We start from the raw sequence: 17,733 nt of genomic DNA, 5'->3' as shown, positions 1-17,733 counted from the left end.
GGTGGCAAGCGCTTCAAGAGGTTGGTTATGGCACAAATCAACTCTGGCCTTGCAAATCACCTGGTTCCACTTCAACTTGCCTATCATTAAAAAAGCTCAACAACAGATGCTATCTCATTGACTCTCAACTCTGCTCTGGTCCATCTTGATAACAGGAACTCATAAGACAGGCTGCCGTTCATTAACTATAACACAATTATCCTCTGCAAACTCATCACCAAGCTGCAAGGAAAGACACAATATACTGGAGTAATTGCGGTTACCTGCTGAGTTATTTCAGCGCTCTGTATCTCCCTTTGCACTGTAGTCTTACACATCAGCAGATATCAGTGTGAATTGGTAACTACATTTCCTACTCACTGACCATCTACACAGATATGCCTCAATGGTGTGAATGCTTTGCCCCTGCTCTACTCCCTTTACACCCATGATCTGTGGCTATGTGCAGTTCCAATTCCATCCATATTTCTGCTGAAGACACCACAGTAATTGGTTGAATCACAGGTGATGAGTCAGCGTACAGGAGAAAAAATAAATATCTGGTTTAGTGGTGCCACAATAACGATCTCCCACTCAATGTTAACAAAACCAAGGAATTGATCGTTGACTTCAGAAAGGAGAAATTGGGCCACCACATGCCAGTTTTCATTGGAAGGCAGAGTTATTTTTATAGAAGTTTAAAGAGATTCAACATTTCGTCAAATACTCTCAAGTTACACAGATGCGCAATAGAATATGTCCTGACTGGCTGACTCATAGACTTGTATGGTATGGCACAGGAATGCAAGAGGCTACAGAGAATGGTGGAGTCAGCCTGGTCCATCATGGGCACCGGTCTCCCCACTGTCAAAAGCATCTACACGAGACTTTTCCTCAAGAAGATTGCATCTATCATCAAGAATCCTCACCATCCGAACCATGCCCTCTTCTCACTGCGACCATCAGGCAGGAGGTACAGAAGCCTTATGTCCCACAGCGCCAGGTTCAGAAACAGTTACAGTGCCCTCCATAATGTTTGGGACAAAGAGCCATCATTTATTTATTTGCCTCTGTACTCCACAATTTGAGATTTGTAATAGAAAAAAAAATCACATGTGGTTAAAGTGCATATTGTCGGATTTTAATAAAGGCCATTTTTATACATTTTGGTTTCACCATATAGAAATTACAGCAGTGTTTAAACATAGTTCCCCCATTTCAGGGCACCATAATGTTTGGGACACAGCAATGTCATGCAAATGAAAGTAGTCATGTTTGGTATTTTGCATGCAATGACTGCTTGTAGTCTGCGATTCATGGACATCACCAGTTGCTGGGTGTCTTCTCTGGTGATGCTCTGCCAGGTCTGTATGCAGCCATCTTTAGCTTATGCTTATTTTGGGGGCTAGTCCCCTTCAGTTTTCTCTTCAGCATATAAAATGCATGCTCAATTGGGTTCAGATCGGATGATTGACTTGGCCACTCACGAATTGACCATTTTTTAGCTTTGAAAAACTCCTTTGTTGCTTCAGCAGTATGTTTGGGATCATTGTCTTGCTGTAGAATGAACTGCCCGCCAATGAGTTTTGAGGCATTTGTTTGAACTTGAGCAGATAGGATGTGTCTATACATTTAAGAATTCATTATGCTATTACCATCAGCAGTTGTATCATCAATGAAGATAAGTGAGCCAGCACCTTCAGCAGCCATACATGCCCAGGCCATAACACCCCCACCACTGTGTTTCACAGATGAGGTGCTTTGGATCTTATGCAGTTCCTTCTCTCCTCCATACTTTGCTCGTGCCATCTCTCTGATATAAGTTAATCTTAATCTCATCTGTCCACAAGACCTTTTTCCAGAACTGTGGTTGCTCTTTTAAGTACTTCTTGTCAAACTGTAACTGGCCATCCTATTTTTGCGGCTAACCAGTAGTTTGCATCTTGAGGTGCAGCCTCTGTATTTCTGTTCATGAAGTCTTCTGCGGACAGTGGTCATTGACAAATCCACACCTGATTCCTGAAGAGTGTTTCTGATCTGTCGGACAGGTGTTTGGGGATTTTCCTTCATTATAGATAGAATTCTTCTGTCATCAACTGTGGAAGTCTTCCTTGGCCTGCCAGTCCCTAATAGTTTTATTCTTGTTTCTCAGTCGCATAATGGCTTCTTTGACTTTCATTGGCATAACTTTGGTCCTCATGTTGATAAACAGCAATAAAAGTTTCCAAGGTGATGGAAAGGCTGGAGGAAAGACGAGGTGCTGAGATCTCTCTTATACCTGCATTAAGCAATTACAAAGACCTGTGAACCCATGTGTCTCAAACATTATGGTGCCCTGAAATGGGGGGACTATGTATAAACACAGTTGTAATTTCTACATGGTGAAACCAAAATGTATAAAAATACCCTTTAATAAAATCTGACAATGGGTACTTTAACTACATGTGATTTTTTCTATTACAAATTGTGGAGTACAGAGGCAAATAAATAAATGATGGATCTTTGTCCCAAGCATTATGGAGGGCACTGTACTTTCCTACAACCGTCAGGTTCTTGAACTGACCTGCATAACTCTGATCATACCTCAGTAATTGAACACTATGGATTACCTCTTCCACCATCATGGACTGTTTTCTAATTGTGTTTTACATTAATGTCTTGTTTTTGAACCTTTTTTCTTTTCACTGATTTGGATAACATGTATAATTTATGTTTTGTGTGCTGTCTAAGCTGATGTAGCTGTAATGCTGTTGCAAGCAAGATTTTAATTGTACTCGTCCCACAACGTACCTGTGCATATGACAATGTATTTGACTTGACTATGTGTGTTTCACACGGATGTCATTGTCTCCTCCCAGATCACAAGGATGTTCAGGTGGGTTAAATGGCTATAATAAATTTTCTATAGGAAATATATTTTCCAGTAAATATTTCAGTATCTACATGTGGATACTGAAATTGGGGCTGGGAGCCTGAGAGAGAGAGAGAGAGAGAGAGAGAGAGAGAGAGAGAGAGAGAGAGAGAGAGAGAGAGAGAATAAGTTACAGGTAAGAATGGAGGACTGGGACTCATGGGATTGCTCTGTCAGCATAGAAAATGGCCTGAGTAGCCAGTTTCTGGGACATACGAAAATATGAAAAATATATAGACCAAGTGAAAAACAAAACACAATCCCCACTAATCTATAAACTAACACCATAAACTTTTCACTCGATTAAACCAAGCTGTTTTCAAAAGTTTTTCAAAGGTAATTACCATCACCAAATCAATTAGCATTTCTGGGTAAATGATTTATATCAGATTCCCAGCATCTGTAGCATATTGTTTTTTCATTCAAAACTGTGAATTTATTGGTCAATATTTAACCATGACTTAATATTAGGCAATCAAGTATTGATTAACTTGCCTTGAAACAGGCAGCTCATAATAATTATTTTTCAGAAATGACCATCATAAAATGTGCAAGACAACCAGTTAATGATTTGTATCCAAGGTCATCAGTCACAATGTCTACAATGCTGCTTTATGCATATGTTACCTTTTACCCCTTACAGCTGCTGGTGAATCGATTGCTCATTGCTGCTGTTACATAAGATTTCTAATGTTTCAACATGTACAGTATATGGCCTGACTCTGAGTGAGTCCTCCCTGTTACTTATCCCAACGCTTTCTTTCAACTTTCAAAATTTGCTGATGGAAAAACTATTATGTTCAATTTCTTGCAAATATACAGCTTAAACACTATTATTTAAATGTATCACAAAATGCTGGAGTAACTCAGCAGGTCAGGCAGCATCTCTGGAGAGAAGGAATGGGTGACGTTTTGGGTCGAGACCCTTCTTCAGACTTATTTAAAAGTGGTTGCTGCTCCAGAATTGGTTTAATTAAAATTACATTCTTTATCACTACCTATTATTTACTTTTTACAATGGCCTTCGTCCAATTTCAGTCATTGGTGTGAGGCTACTCATTTTTAATTTACTATTATTCTGAAGATACTGAAGTTTGCAATCTCCCAAAGGAATTTCCCAACTAAAGTTGCAGGAGTTGCAGGACAGATGAATTAAAAACATTTTAGCTGCAAATTCAGTGTAAAGTTTTTACCAAGTTGGATTATATGTAAATTTTCCCAGAGTGAAAATGTCAAGGACTCGAGGGCATAACTCTAAGATGAGAGGTGCCGTTAGTTTAAAGTTTAAAAGGAGATGTGCGGGGCAAGGTTATATATTTCTTTACACACAGAGAGCGCTGGGTGCCTGGAACGTGCTGCCAGGATTAGAGGCAGATCTGATAGTGGCATGCAAGCTTTTAGATAAGACACATAGATATGCAGATAATGGGGGGATTTAAATCACATGCAGGCAGAGGAGATTAGTTTAACTTGGCATCATGTTCGGCATGGACATTGTGGTTGAAGGGCTTGTTATTGTGCTCATGGTCGGCTGAACCAGAAGATTAAGAAGTATGAGATTCACAATGACTTGGTCATATGGATTCAGAACTGGCTAATTCATAGAAGACAGGGCTGTGGTGGAAGGTATATATTCTGGTTGGAAGTCTGTGACTCGTGGAGTTCTGCAGGGATCTGTGCTAGGACCTCTTTTGTGTGTGATATAATAAAATGACCTAGATATAAATGTATTTATTCACAAAATGCTGGAGTAACTCAGCAGGTCAGGCAGCATCTCGGGAGAGAAGGAATGGGTGACGTTTCGGGACGAGACCCTTCTTCAGACTGAAGAAGGGTCTCGACCCGAAACGTCACCCATTCCTCTCTCGCGAGATGTTGCCTGACCTGCTGAGTTACTCCAGCATTTTGTGAATAAATACCTTCGATTTGTACCAGCATCTGCAGTTATTTTCTTATACTAGATATAAATGTATGATAGACACAAATAGCTGGAGTAACTCAGCTAGTCAGACAGCATCTCTGGAGAAAAGGAATAGGTGACGTTTCAGGTCGAGACCCTTCTTCAGACCCAAAACGTCACCCATTTCTTTTCTCCAGAGATGCTGTCTGACCCGCTGAGTTACTCCAGCTTTTCGCGGCTATCTTCTGTTTAAACTAGTATCTGCATTTCCTTCCTACACATCCTAGGAGTCAGACATCAGTCTGAAGAAGGGTCTCGACCCGAAACGTCACCCATTCCTTCTCTCCTGAGATGCTGCCTGACCTGCTGAGTTACTCCAGCATTTTGTGAATAAATATCCTAGATATAAATGTAGATGGGTTGGTAAGGTTGCTAATAACATCAAAATTGGAGGAGTTGCAGACAGTGAGGAATGTTGTCAGAAGATACAGTGCGATTATAGATCAGCTGCAGAAATACGAGGAGAAATGGCAGGGAGCTGCAGGAGACGGGCCGGATTCTCAAACATTTTTCCTCTCGTTTTTTTAAATTGTGGAGAAAGACATGAAGACTATGAACTTGGAATAATTAATGGAGATGTCTTGAGGATGGAATGTATTATTGCCTAGGAGGTTCTGGACATCCTTGCACATGAAGGTAGATAAATTACACATGCCTGATCAGATATATCCGAGGACACTGTTGAAACCTAGAGAAGAAATTGTAGGAGCCCTGGCTGAAATACATGAATCATTGTTAAATATGGGGGGATGCTGGAAGACTGGCTAATGTTGTGCCTCTATCTAAGAAGGACAGTGAGCTTAACATCTATTGTCGGCAATAGATATATATGCAACTGGATAGACAGGGACTAAGCAGAGATGGCCAGCATGGTTTTCTACCTATGCGAGCGTGTCTTACAAATTTGAATAAGTTCTTTGAAGATGTGACCAAGTAGGTTGACAAGCAAGGCCTTCAATAAGGTTCCACATGGTATGTTGTAGTCATTTAGATTGCATGGGACCCAGGGAAAGCTAGCTGACTGGATACAGAATTGGCTTCATGGAAGGAAGCGAAGGATGGTGTGCAAGATTGTTTTTTAGACTGGAAGCCCGAATGGTGTGCCTCATAGATCATTGCTGGGCCCATTGCTGTTTGTGGTCTATATCAATGATTTGGATGAGAATGTAGAAGACATGAGTAGCAAGTTTGCAGATAACACTAAAGTGGGTGATATCGTAGATAGCAAAGATGGTGGCAGCCAATCTCAACCTTATCGGTATTTTAGTGAGTGATAAAGTGCATTGATGAGATGACATCTCAAGAACAGTGTAAAGAATTGATCTATTTATTTAAGGATGGTGAAAATGGATTGGATGCAGTTCAGATGATTAACTTGCAATATTTGGAATGGGTAGACTGCCCTTCAAGATTAGACAGGCCAGGCTTGTCACTGTTGGAGTTCAGAAGAATGGGACATTCGATTATAACAGAAGATCCTGAGGGGATATGACAGGGTGGATGCGGAATGGATGTTTCCCCTTATGGGAGAACTCAGATCTAGGGATAGGATGATAGAGCCATACAGCACAGGAACAAACCCTTCAGCCAAATTCGACAAAGACAACCGAGATGTTCCATCTAAACTAGTTCCATTTGCCTGCATTTGGCTCATATCCATCCAAACCTTTCCTATCCATATACCTGTCAAGTGCATAAATCGGCGAGACCAAACGCAAACTGGGCGATCGTTTCGCAGAACAACTTCGCTGAGCCCGCCCGAACCAACCTGATCTCCCGGTTGCTGGACACTTTAATTCTCCTTCCCATTCCTACAGACCTTTCTGTCCTCAGTCTTCTCCACTGTCAGTGAGGCTAAACACAAATTGGAGGAACAGCCTCTCATATTTCATTTGGGCAGCTTACAGCCCAGTGGTATGAATATTGATTTCTCTCACTTCAGGTAGCCCCGGCATTCTCTCTCTCTCTCTATCCCTCCCCCACCCAAGTCACACTAGCTTCTCATTTTCACCCTACCTAGCTTCTCATTTTCACTCTACAAACAGCTTACAATGGTTGCATATCTTTCATTCATTGTTCTTTATCTCTCCACATCACCATCTAGATCTCTCGTTTCCCTTATCCCAAACCAGTCTGAAGAAAGGTCTCGACTCGAAACGTCACCCATTCCTTCTCTCCACAGATGCTTCCTGTCCTGCTGAGTTACTCCAGCTTTTTGTTTCTATCTTCATTTTAAACCAGCATCTGCAGTTCTTTCTTACACAAGTGTCTTTTCAATGCTGTTGAAACTAGTCTTTGAGGAAAAGTTCCAAAGGCTTTCAACTCCATGTTTGCTCTGCCTTAAAAATACAATTGTGGCTAAATTGATTGTAAACTCAACTCTATCGTTCCACCTATTCATAGCAACCTCCCGCCCTCGGTCTCCCCTTGCTTATTAAGAATCTACCCTCATCTTACTTCAAAATATTCAAGTCAGTCTTTGAATATTTTTAAGTAACAGGAAGGAAAATTCTTAATAAGAAAGGGGAGGCTGAGTGGGAGAAGGTGTTGTGAGTAGGTGGAAATATGGAGTTGAGTTTACAATCAGATCAACCAAAATCTTATTTTTGACAGAACAAACGAGATCAAATGGCTCCTTCTCCTGATTTGTATGCTTAGATGCTGACCAATGCAATAAAATCTCCCATTCAGTTCATGCTGCCTTGCAACTGAAATATATTTGTAGTATACAGGGAATTTCAAAGAGTGCTGATAATTATTGCCTTGGCCCAAGTCTCAATGGGCTTTCTTAAAACATTCTGCTGTGAGACAAGTTGTAGCTAGACCAGACCTTATTGAACAGTAATTATCCATTCAATAAGTCATTAATAAACTGGGTGCAATCTAAAGCCAATTTGACAACTTCACTTTTGTTCATACCAGTTTTTTCATCAATCTGTTTTTATATATTCAAATACTATCATGGTGATCAATTGCACTACTTTCTCTCAATTAGGCCATTTTACTCGATCTCAAATCCAGACCACAATACCACTGTGCTACTTCTAAATATATTATGGCATTCTCTATGCTTCTATCTCTTCACTCATTTCACCTCAGTTTTCAGAATCACAGTTATGCTGTTCCCACTGCATCATTCTTCCTCCATACAATACGATAAAACTTTATTCATCCCCGGAGGGAAATTGGTCTGCCAACAGTCACAACTCATTACGGGTAAAAAGATGTTTACTGCACAAGTACAAATTTGTTCCTTTATCCTTCTGTGTGCAAGTATTAGATTACCAACAGAAGAACCTCGAAACTATTTAGCACAGGAACCTTCAGAAGAAATACTAGATGGCACCCAATCCAGGCGACCCTGAGTTAGTCACAGAAGCAGATCTGCAATCACACATTACAATCGCTCCACTTTTAAATCTCTACTACTTCCCTTATCATGTATCAATCAAGCCACTGTGAATGGCTTGATTGTAACCATGTATTGTCTTTCCGCTGACTGGCTAGCACAAACAAAAGCCTGTCACCGTACATCGGTACATGTGACAATAAACTAAAATTGCAATTAAAAAGAGTTGATATGTTTGGCTGGTTAACTATAAAAATGCTGCATTTAAAAGTTTGGTTAAGAATAACAGAAAATATACGGCTGCATGTAGGCAGCAGCTATGGCAAGAGAGAAAAAAACTAATACTGTATTTTGATCTGGATAATCGTTCATCACTTTTGGAAAAAAAACCTTTGACCTGAAACGTTAACTCTATTCTCTCCTCAAATATATTGCCTGACTGGTTGAACAATTCCAGCATTTTTTGTTTTTAATTCAGATTTCCAACATCCACTGTACTTCTGGTAATGTCATTCAAATTGTTTTCACACAGTAACTTAGTCAGAAACAGGTCTTTCCCCCATCTTGTCCATTTTGAAAAGATTGCTTAACTGAGCTAGTTCCACTTGCCTGCACCTGGTCCATATCCCTCCATACTTTCCTATCCACATTCCTTTCCAAGTGTCTTTTAAAAGTCATTATTATACCCATTTCTATTAGTTCCTTTAGCAGCTCAATCCATGTACACACCACCCTATGTGAGAAAAATACTGCTTAACTCCCTTTTAAATCTTTCCCATCCCACCTAAAACCTCTATCCTCTAATTTTTGACAATTGAAACCTTATCCAAGCCCCTCCTCACTTTATACATTTCTCTAATATCACCCTTAACCTCCAGAGAAAAAAAAATTATTCAACCTCTCCTTATAACTTAAATATTCCTGTCCCAGTAATGTCCTAGTAAATATTTTTTGCATCTTTTCCACTTTAATGACTTCTTTTCCTTTGGCAGGATGACCAGAACTGAATACAGCATTCCAAATGTAGCCTTAATCTTTTGCATTACTATAAAATGTTGTCCCGATTCCTATATTGAGTGCCCTGAGTATATTCCTTTATTCGTCCCACACCGGGGAAATTTACAGATGAATCTTTAGATTCTGGAGTAGTTCCTGAGGATTGGAGGGTAGCTAATGTAACCCCACTTTTCAAAAAGGGAGGGAGAGGGAAAACGGGGAATTACAGACCAGTTAGTCTAACATCGGTAGTGGGGAAAATGCTAGAGTCAGTTATTAAAGATGGGATAGCAGCACATTTGGAAAGTGGTGAAATCATTGGACAAAGTCAGCATGGATTTATGAAAGGTAAATCATGTCTGACGAATCTTATAGAATTTTTTGAGGATGTAACTAGTAGAGTGGATAAGGGAGAACCAGTGGATGTGTTATATCTGGACTTCCAGAAGGCTTTCGACAAGGTCCCACATAAGAGATTAGTATGCAAACTTAAAGCACACAGTATTGTGGGTTCAGTATTGATGTGGATAGAGAACTGGCTGGCAGACAGGAAGCAAAGAGTAGGAATAAACGGGTCCTTTTCAGAATGGCAGGCAGTAACTCGTGGGGTACCGCAAGGCTCAGTGCTGGGACCCCAGCTATTTACAATATATATTAATGATTTGGACGAGGGAATTGAATGCAACATCTCCAAGTTGGCGGATGACACGAAGCCGGGGGGGCAGTGTTAGCTGTGAGGAGGATGCTAGGAGGCTGCAACATGACTTGGATAGGTTAGGTGAGTGGGCAAATGCATGGCAGATGCAGTATATTGTGGATAAATGTGAGGTTATCCACTTTGGTGGCAACAGGAAAGCAGACTATTATCTGAATGGTGGCCGATTAGGAGAAGAGGAGATGCAACGAGACCTGGGTGTCGTGGTACACCAGTCATTGAAAGTAGGCATGCAGGTGCAGCAGGCAGTGAAGAAAGCGAATGGTATGTTGGCATTCATAGCGAGGGGATTTGAGTATAGGAGCAGGAAGGTTCTGCTGCAGTTGTACAGGGCATTGGTGAGACCACACCTGGAGTATTGTGTACAGTTTTGGTCTCCTAATCTGAGGAAAGACATTCTTGCCATAGAGGGAGTACAGAGAAGGTTCACCAGATTGATTCCTGGGATGGCAGGACTTTCATATGAAGAAAGACTGGATAGACTCGGCTTGTACTCGCTGGAATTTAGAAGATTGAGGGGGGATCTTATAGAAACTTACAAAATTCTTAAGGGGTTGGACAGGCTAGATGCAGGAAGATTGTTCCCGATGTTGGGGAAGTCCAGAACAAGGGGTCACAGTTTAAGGATAAGGGGGAAGTCTTTTAGGACCGAGATGAGAGTTTTTTTTCACACAGAGAGTGGTGAATCTGTGGAATTCTCTGCCACAGAAGGTAGTTGAGGCCAGTTCATTGGCTATATTTAAGAGGGAGTTAGATGTGGCCCTTGTGGCTAAAGGGATCAGGGGGTATGGAGAGAAGGCAGGTACGGGATACTGAGTTGGATGATCAGCCATGATCATATTGAATGGCGGTGCAGGCTCGAAGGGCCAAATGACCTACTCCTGCACCTATTTTCTATGTTTCTATGAAAGCGCGTGCCAAATGCTCTTCTTTACCATCCTGCTAACCAGTGTCACCACCGTTGTGGAACTATGTACCACCATCCATTCTCTCTGTTCTACAACACACCCCAAGGCCCTGTAATTCCTGTCTTGATTTGTCCTACCAAAATCCAACACCTCACATTTATCTGAACAAAACTTCATTTGCCATTCCTTGGCTCATTGGCCCAGATGAAAAATATCCCATTGCAATCATAGATTGCCTTCTTCATTGCCCACCAATTTTAGTGTAATCTGCCAATTTACTAACTATATTATCTAGGTCACATCCAAATATAATTAATATAAATAACGAACGATAGTAGACCCAATACTAATCCCTGTGGTATACCACTCACCCTCTGCTTCCAACATTCATCAATTTTACATCCAATTGTGTACAAACTCATGAGAGGAACAGATCAGGTAGAGGCTCAGATCAGGTAGAGGCTCAGTTTCCTGACCAGAGCAGGGGAAATCGAGAACCAGAGGGCAAAGGTTTAAGGTGAGGGTGGGGGGAGAAGATTTAATAGGAACCTGAGAGGTCACTTTTTCTCACAAAGAGTGGTGGGTGTATGGAATGAGCTGCGAGAGGAGATAATTGAGGCAGGTACTATCACAACAGTTACGAAATATTTAGATAAGTACAGGTGAAAGACCCCTCACATTGAAATAAAAGCATTTTAATTCACAAATCTTCCCTCACTCTCTGCCATGCTGTTGTGCTTGTGTATAGTTTGATAGTACACATGTATGGTATGGATTCTGCCTGAATTGCATGCAAAACAATTTTTTTAATTGCATCTTAGTACACGTGACAATAAACCAATACCAATGCTCTGTCTAGCATGTAGCACTGGAAGTAATCCAGATATTACTACCTTTTAAGGTCCCGATTTTTAATTTGCTGCCCAACTCTGTATATGCACTCTGCAGGATCAAATTGCTTTAAAAAAAAATCTATGCCGCAGACACTAATACATACAATGACTTAGTTGCTCTGCCCTCCCTCCTTCAACTTGAGAATTTTTTGCAAATGCTCAGAAACATCTTTAACTTTGGCATCCAGGAGGCAACACACCATCCCAGGTATCCATTTTGTGGCTACAGACTCTATTATCTGTCCCATTATCAAGTGTCCAATCTTCCTGTTGTGCTTCAGAACCAGTTGTGTTGCCATAAATCTGGCTGCTCTTGTTGTTCTCCTCTGAACAGCGTCCAAAATGATATACTTGCTAATGAGGGGTCTGACAAACAGGGAATCCTGCACTCTCTGATATTCCTAGTGATGGTCCAGCTACCTTGATACCTTTTAAATCCAGTGTTAATATAAAATCAAAAAAATAATTTAAAATAATTTAAGCCACTTGCTTTAATCATCACCCTATTTTAATTTTGACATAATTTGTTAAATGATTTGTTAAAAGTATACTTCCAATGATAATGTGAATCTTTCCAATCTGCTCAATTTAAGTATTTGCAGAAATTTTAACTGTCATAGAATTAGAAAAAAAAATCTTTTGGAGCATTAAATTAAAAGGATTGCATGGATCATTTTTGACTGCCAATAAAAAGCAACAGTTGTCTGTGTCTCTTAACGAATTCCACATTAATTTAACAACAATTACTAAATTGAACACTTCTAGCAAGATGATAGTTTGGTATTTCTAGATTCATTGCTAGAGTATCTGGTATTTTGGAGTCCCGCTTCCGAATCATTCTTATTCAGACACCAAAGTTAAATTAACAAAATGATTATTCTTGCAGGAACCCTTTTTTTAAAAATAGCGATTTGCCTATAAAGTTAACTGTAACAATACAAAAGCCCTGATTGAACATGAAAATCTTCAAATCTGCAAACATTCAAATATCCATGTTAAAGTGTGGCACATTCAATTAAAATAACATTATTAAAGAGGTTTAGCACAAATCTCTAAATATTTGGCAGTAGTTTTACCAATGGGACTCATTCCTCCTGATAGCCATGATAGTTTCTTTGGCATGTATTTGGTCTGGTTAACTTTATTGGAGCTGAAACAATGCTATGATATATTAGCAACAAAGATGTTAGCATATTCATTTGTAATGCAACAAGTGATTATTTCTTTAAGTTTATTTTATATGGGTAACACCTTTGTTAAAGTAGCAGAATGAATGTGAACAAATTTGTAACTATTTCACAGAACAATTTCAGGACAAAATGTAACTACCCTAATGAAAAATGTAAAGAGAGAAGTCATGAAGTGCAAATACTGTAAGGAAATAGCCACAGGTTAAGAACAGTCCCTATAATGCACGGTGGCGCAGCGGTAGAGTTGCCGCTTTACAGCGAATGCAGCGCCGGAGACTCAGGTTCAATCCTGACTACGGGTGCTGCACTGTAAGGAGTTTGTACGTTCTCCCCGTGACCTGCGTGGGTTTACTCCGAGATCTTCGGTTTCCTCCCACACTCCAAAGACGTACAGGTATGTAGGTTAATTGGCTGGGTAAATGTAAAAATTGTCCCTAGTGGGTGTAGGATAGTGTTAATGTACGGGAATCACTGGGCGGCACGGACTTGGAGGGCCGAAAAGGCCTGTTTCCGGCTGTATGTATATGATATGATATATGATAATGAATTTGAATGAAATATAGAATATTGCTCTACTCCCTCTTCATATTTACAGCTGTCTCCATTACATAAATTATGTCCTACAGAATGAAAGCAGTATTTAAAAATACATTTGTGAAAATTTACATATTGTTTGAAATATTGCTTATGCCATTTTTATCAATGTAGAAATATCTGTTCATTTGCATTTATATAACATGAGATAACATAATATTGTGCTATGCAATAACGTATATCAATATTGCAACAAGCTGTGTTATTAATAAATCGTGAAATATCATAACAGGCTGAGCTTTTAATCCTGAAAAGTAATTTTTTATCGTCCCATAAAAGTTAGCCTAAACATAGACACTTTCCCCTTTAAGGACGATAAAAAAGACAGTTCAGGATTCAAAATCCTATTTTTCAGCATTAATACGCTTTGTAAATAAATCCCTGTGTGAAGTTAGAAGTGTTTAATTTATGTTTTGAAAATTCAGTCACTTTAACCCCGAAGAATAAAATGCCATCACTGCAAATTTATCTTTAAAGAAAACTTTTAAAAAACTGTTCATTCTCATGAATCTTCATATTATAAACTAAAAATTTGAAAAAAATCCCAATCTGTCGGCTGCTAGTTGTTTAAAAAAAAATACTCTAAAGGTTTAAAAAAATACACTTAAAAAAAAAACTCCGGATATAAGCCAGGCCCTAGAGGCGCGATAGCTTAATATTTGTAAAATCCAAACCCAACTTCCTTCCTCAAAAATAATTACATAGTTACGTTGTAGGATCGGCGGAAGCGAGGCCCAATCCCTCGGCAATGGCGTTTCCACCACGCAAATAAAGTTAGGAAGTGGGTGACAGGGCAGGCAACGCTTCGCTCAGACACACTCAACTCGGCTACGACCCCAGGCGTCGAGACACACCACTAGGCCGCAAGCAGCCTCACCGCTCCCATGATCTGGGCTAATTGCTCCTCCTAATTGTTTTATTTTCTTGTTTGGTGGTTGTGGTTGCGCTGACTGCTGCTGAACTCACCTTCTCGGTTCGTTTGCACGGATCTATTAATGTCCCTGATATTACTACTGTCACCCCCTGCCAGACTGTTACATGAATAGTCGGCCTTTTGCTTTCTAAAACTCTCCACTAGCTGCGGGATGGGGCCGCTCATCTCCATGGTGCCAAGTGACCAGCCACTCCACTGCGCCTGCGCCACGGCCCGGCCCGACAGGCAGAGCGAGGGCTGACCCGTCTCCATGGCGACACGGGTTCCATCCTCGCCACTGCGCCTGCGCCGCGGCCATGCTGGTGAGGGCAGGTCCGTCACCATGGCGACACGGCTTCCATCCTCGCCACTGCGCCTGCACCGCGGCTATGCCAGTGAGGGCAGGCCCATCTCCATGGCGACACGGGTTTCCATCCTCGCCATTGCGCCTGCGGGCCAAGCCCGTCTCCATCCTCGCTAATGCGTCTGCGCCGCAGCTATGCCAGTCACCATAGCGACACGGCTCCATTGCCGCAGCCCTGCGAGAGAGCAAACGGGGTACGTTGGACTATTCCAGCTCTGATAAAAAGGAAAGAAAAGCAAACATTGTGCAGTGGTACAGTATTATGAATTTATAAAAAAATGCCTAATGTGTATGAAAAAAAGAGCGAGAGACGAATAATTCCTCTCCCTGACGGCCCAAGTCCGTCGTCTCCATGGCATGCCACCCAGACCCCGTGTTGTCAAGCAATCCATGTTCTCCAGGTATGCTGCCTGACCCGCTGACCTAACACTTTGTCCTTTTGTGCAATCCAACATCTGCAGTTCCCCTTGTTGCTTAAGGTGGGGCGGCCGTGACCCTGTCACTCTTGTGCAGAAGAGCTCGCATTTTAACCTGGCGCACCTGAATTAAATGACGGGCCAGCCTCTGACACGCACTCCCTCTCCGTCTTTCCCGAGTTGGACGAGGTCTTTTTTATTTTTTATCAAAATAAACTTTATTCAGAATAAAAACATGCATGCAAAACAAGAACTGTGCAAAAACTCTTCCGGCATTCGCAGCGGCTATACAAACATCGATTAGCGTCGTATTTGGGAGTGTTCACAGAAATATGTTTCACCCGGCAGCCTTGTAATTTATGATATCCCTTCCCTCGTTTGAGGGGTGTCTCCACCACACCCTGCCCCTGAGCATTCAGAAACATAGGGACTCTAGACTGTAGTCCTCCCCCATAGAGAGGTCTCGCCTCTTTTCCAGCTTTTTCTCTCTCTCTTCTCCCCCCACGCGAGATAACCACTTATGAGGTGTTTGCGCAGTAATCAACCAGAACCCCCCCCCCCCCCCCCCCCAACGCAATTAGTCTGAAGCAGGGCCCCAACCTGAATATACACCCATCAGCCAAAACATTATGACCACTGACAGGCAAAGTGAAGAACATTGATTATCTTGTTACAATGACACCTGTCAAGGGGTAGGATATATTAGGCAGCAAGTGAACAGTCAGTTCTTGAAGTGATGTGTTGGATGCAGGAGAAAAGACCTAAGACCTAAGTGGCTTTGACAAGGACCAAATTGTTATGGCCAGACGACTGGGTCAGCGCATCTCTGAAACGGCAAGGCTCAGCAGTGATGAGTACCTACCGACAGTGGTCCGAGGAGGGACAAACCACAAACCGGCGACAGGGTGTTGGGCGCCCAAGGCTCATCGATGCGCGAGGGCAACTAAGGCTATCCCGTCTGGTCCGAATCGACAGAAGGTCTACTGTGGCACAAGTCACAAAAAATTTCAATGGTGGTCAAGGGAGGAATGTATCACAATACACAGTGCATTGCACTTGTCAGAGTTAAATTCCATCTGCCATTCCTTGGCTTCGCCCATTTCTCCGATTATTGAAGATCGTATTGTAATCTTAGGTAACCCTCTTTACTGTCCACTATATCACCAATATTGGCATAATCCGGAAACTTACCAACCGTGTTCACAATATTGTCATCCAGATTTTTAATATAGACTAGATGACCCGTGGACCCATTGGGTTCCCGATGTTACTAAAGGTTCTTTAGCAATTTGTCAGTTTCTTTGTTGAATTAAATTAAGGCGCATGTTGCTATCAAAAGTGCTTGAGCAATTGGTTGGGCAGAAAGCAGCCAAAACAGTACACAATAGCGCCACAATTTGAACGAAACACGACCTGTGGACCCGTTGGGGGGAGAGGAAAGGGGAGAGGGAGCCATTTACTCCGGCCCCAGGCCACCATCGCGGCGGCCAGCAGCAGGAGAGCGGCTGCAAGGCACTGCCCCATGGTCGTCCTGCCAGTGGCCATCTTCTTTGATCTTCTCTGCCACCGTGCTGCACCACGGGAGGAAGGTCAGGCGTGGGGCATGCCGGGATGGGCGCCGGTCCTCCTGGCGCTACTGCGCAAGCGCACCGCCGCCGAGCCCAGCAAGCCTCCCCCAACTGCGCACGCGCGGATACCTGTTGGGTTCCCATTGTGACGCAAGATGAACATGGACGTTTGGATCAAAATGGCGATATTTATTTTATGATGTGTCTGAAATATAGTCAAAACGGTATACGATAGCGCAACAATTTGAACGAAACTTGATACTGCACACCGTAGGCGAATGGTGAGTAAGGTGCCCCTAAATTTGTTGTGCTATCGTGTACCGTTTTAGCTGTATTTCGGGAACATACATATATATGTACATATATAACGGGACATTATTTCCCACGCATAAAGCCATGCTGGCTATCTCTAAGCAGTCCTTGTCTTTCCAAATGCAATTAGATCCTGTCGGAATGCAGTTAGATCCCCTCAGAATCTCTTCCAGTAGCTGATGTCACCACTGATGTCAGGCTCACCAGCCGGTAGTTCCCTGGTTTGCAGCTCTTCTTAAATAAAGGCACAGCATCAGCCACTCTCCAATCTATTGGAACTTCATTTAATGTTAAAGAATGAAGCAAATATCTCTACCAGGCCCCTTGAATTACTTCCCCAGCTTCCTGCAACATCCTTGGAAACACTTATTGAAGCTCTGGGGATTTATCCACCTTAATATGCATTAAGACTGCCTGAACTTCTTTTCTAATGATGATATGTTCCAATACATCCTTATTAATTTGACTTAATTCCTTACCCTCCTCTACCTTTTCCTTGGTAAATGCAGATGAGAAATATTCATTTAACTTTTTGCCTCACCTGTAACTCCTCACATGGATGACCACATTGACCCTTCAGAGGGACCTTTTCACTCCCTTGTTACCCTTTTGCTCTTTTGTGTTATATTTGTCGAACCTCTTAGGATTTCCCTTTACCTTATCTG

General features: G+C 41.7%; 1 pseudogene across 1 annotated transcript in view; it reads right to left on the bottom strand.

Moving 5' to 3' along the window:
- Nucleotides 1-14,825, bottom strand: part of LOC144598700 (zinc finger matrin-type protein 1-like) — a 57,822-nt pseudogene extending 42,997 nt beyond the window's left edge. The window contains exon 1 of the transcript XR_013547890.1: nt 14,462-14,825. The product of XR_013547890.1 is annotated as a zinc finger matrin-type protein 1-like (transcript). The remainder of the gene's footprint in view (nt 1-14,461) is intronic.
- Between the last annotated feature and the right edge of the window lie 2,908 nt (nt 14,826-17,733).

This window comes from Rhinoraja longicauda, chromosome 1 (assembly GCF_053455715.1).
Source record: "Rhinoraja longicauda isolate Sanriku21f chromosome 1, sRhiLon1.1, whole genome shotgun sequence".
Taxonomy (NCBI): domain Eukaryota; kingdom Metazoa; phylum Chordata; class Chondrichthyes; order Rajiformes; family Arhynchobatidae; genus Rhinoraja; species Rhinoraja longicauda.
Note: the sequence above shows the minus strand (reverse complement) of the source record. Positions and strands in the feature narration are given on the sequence as shown.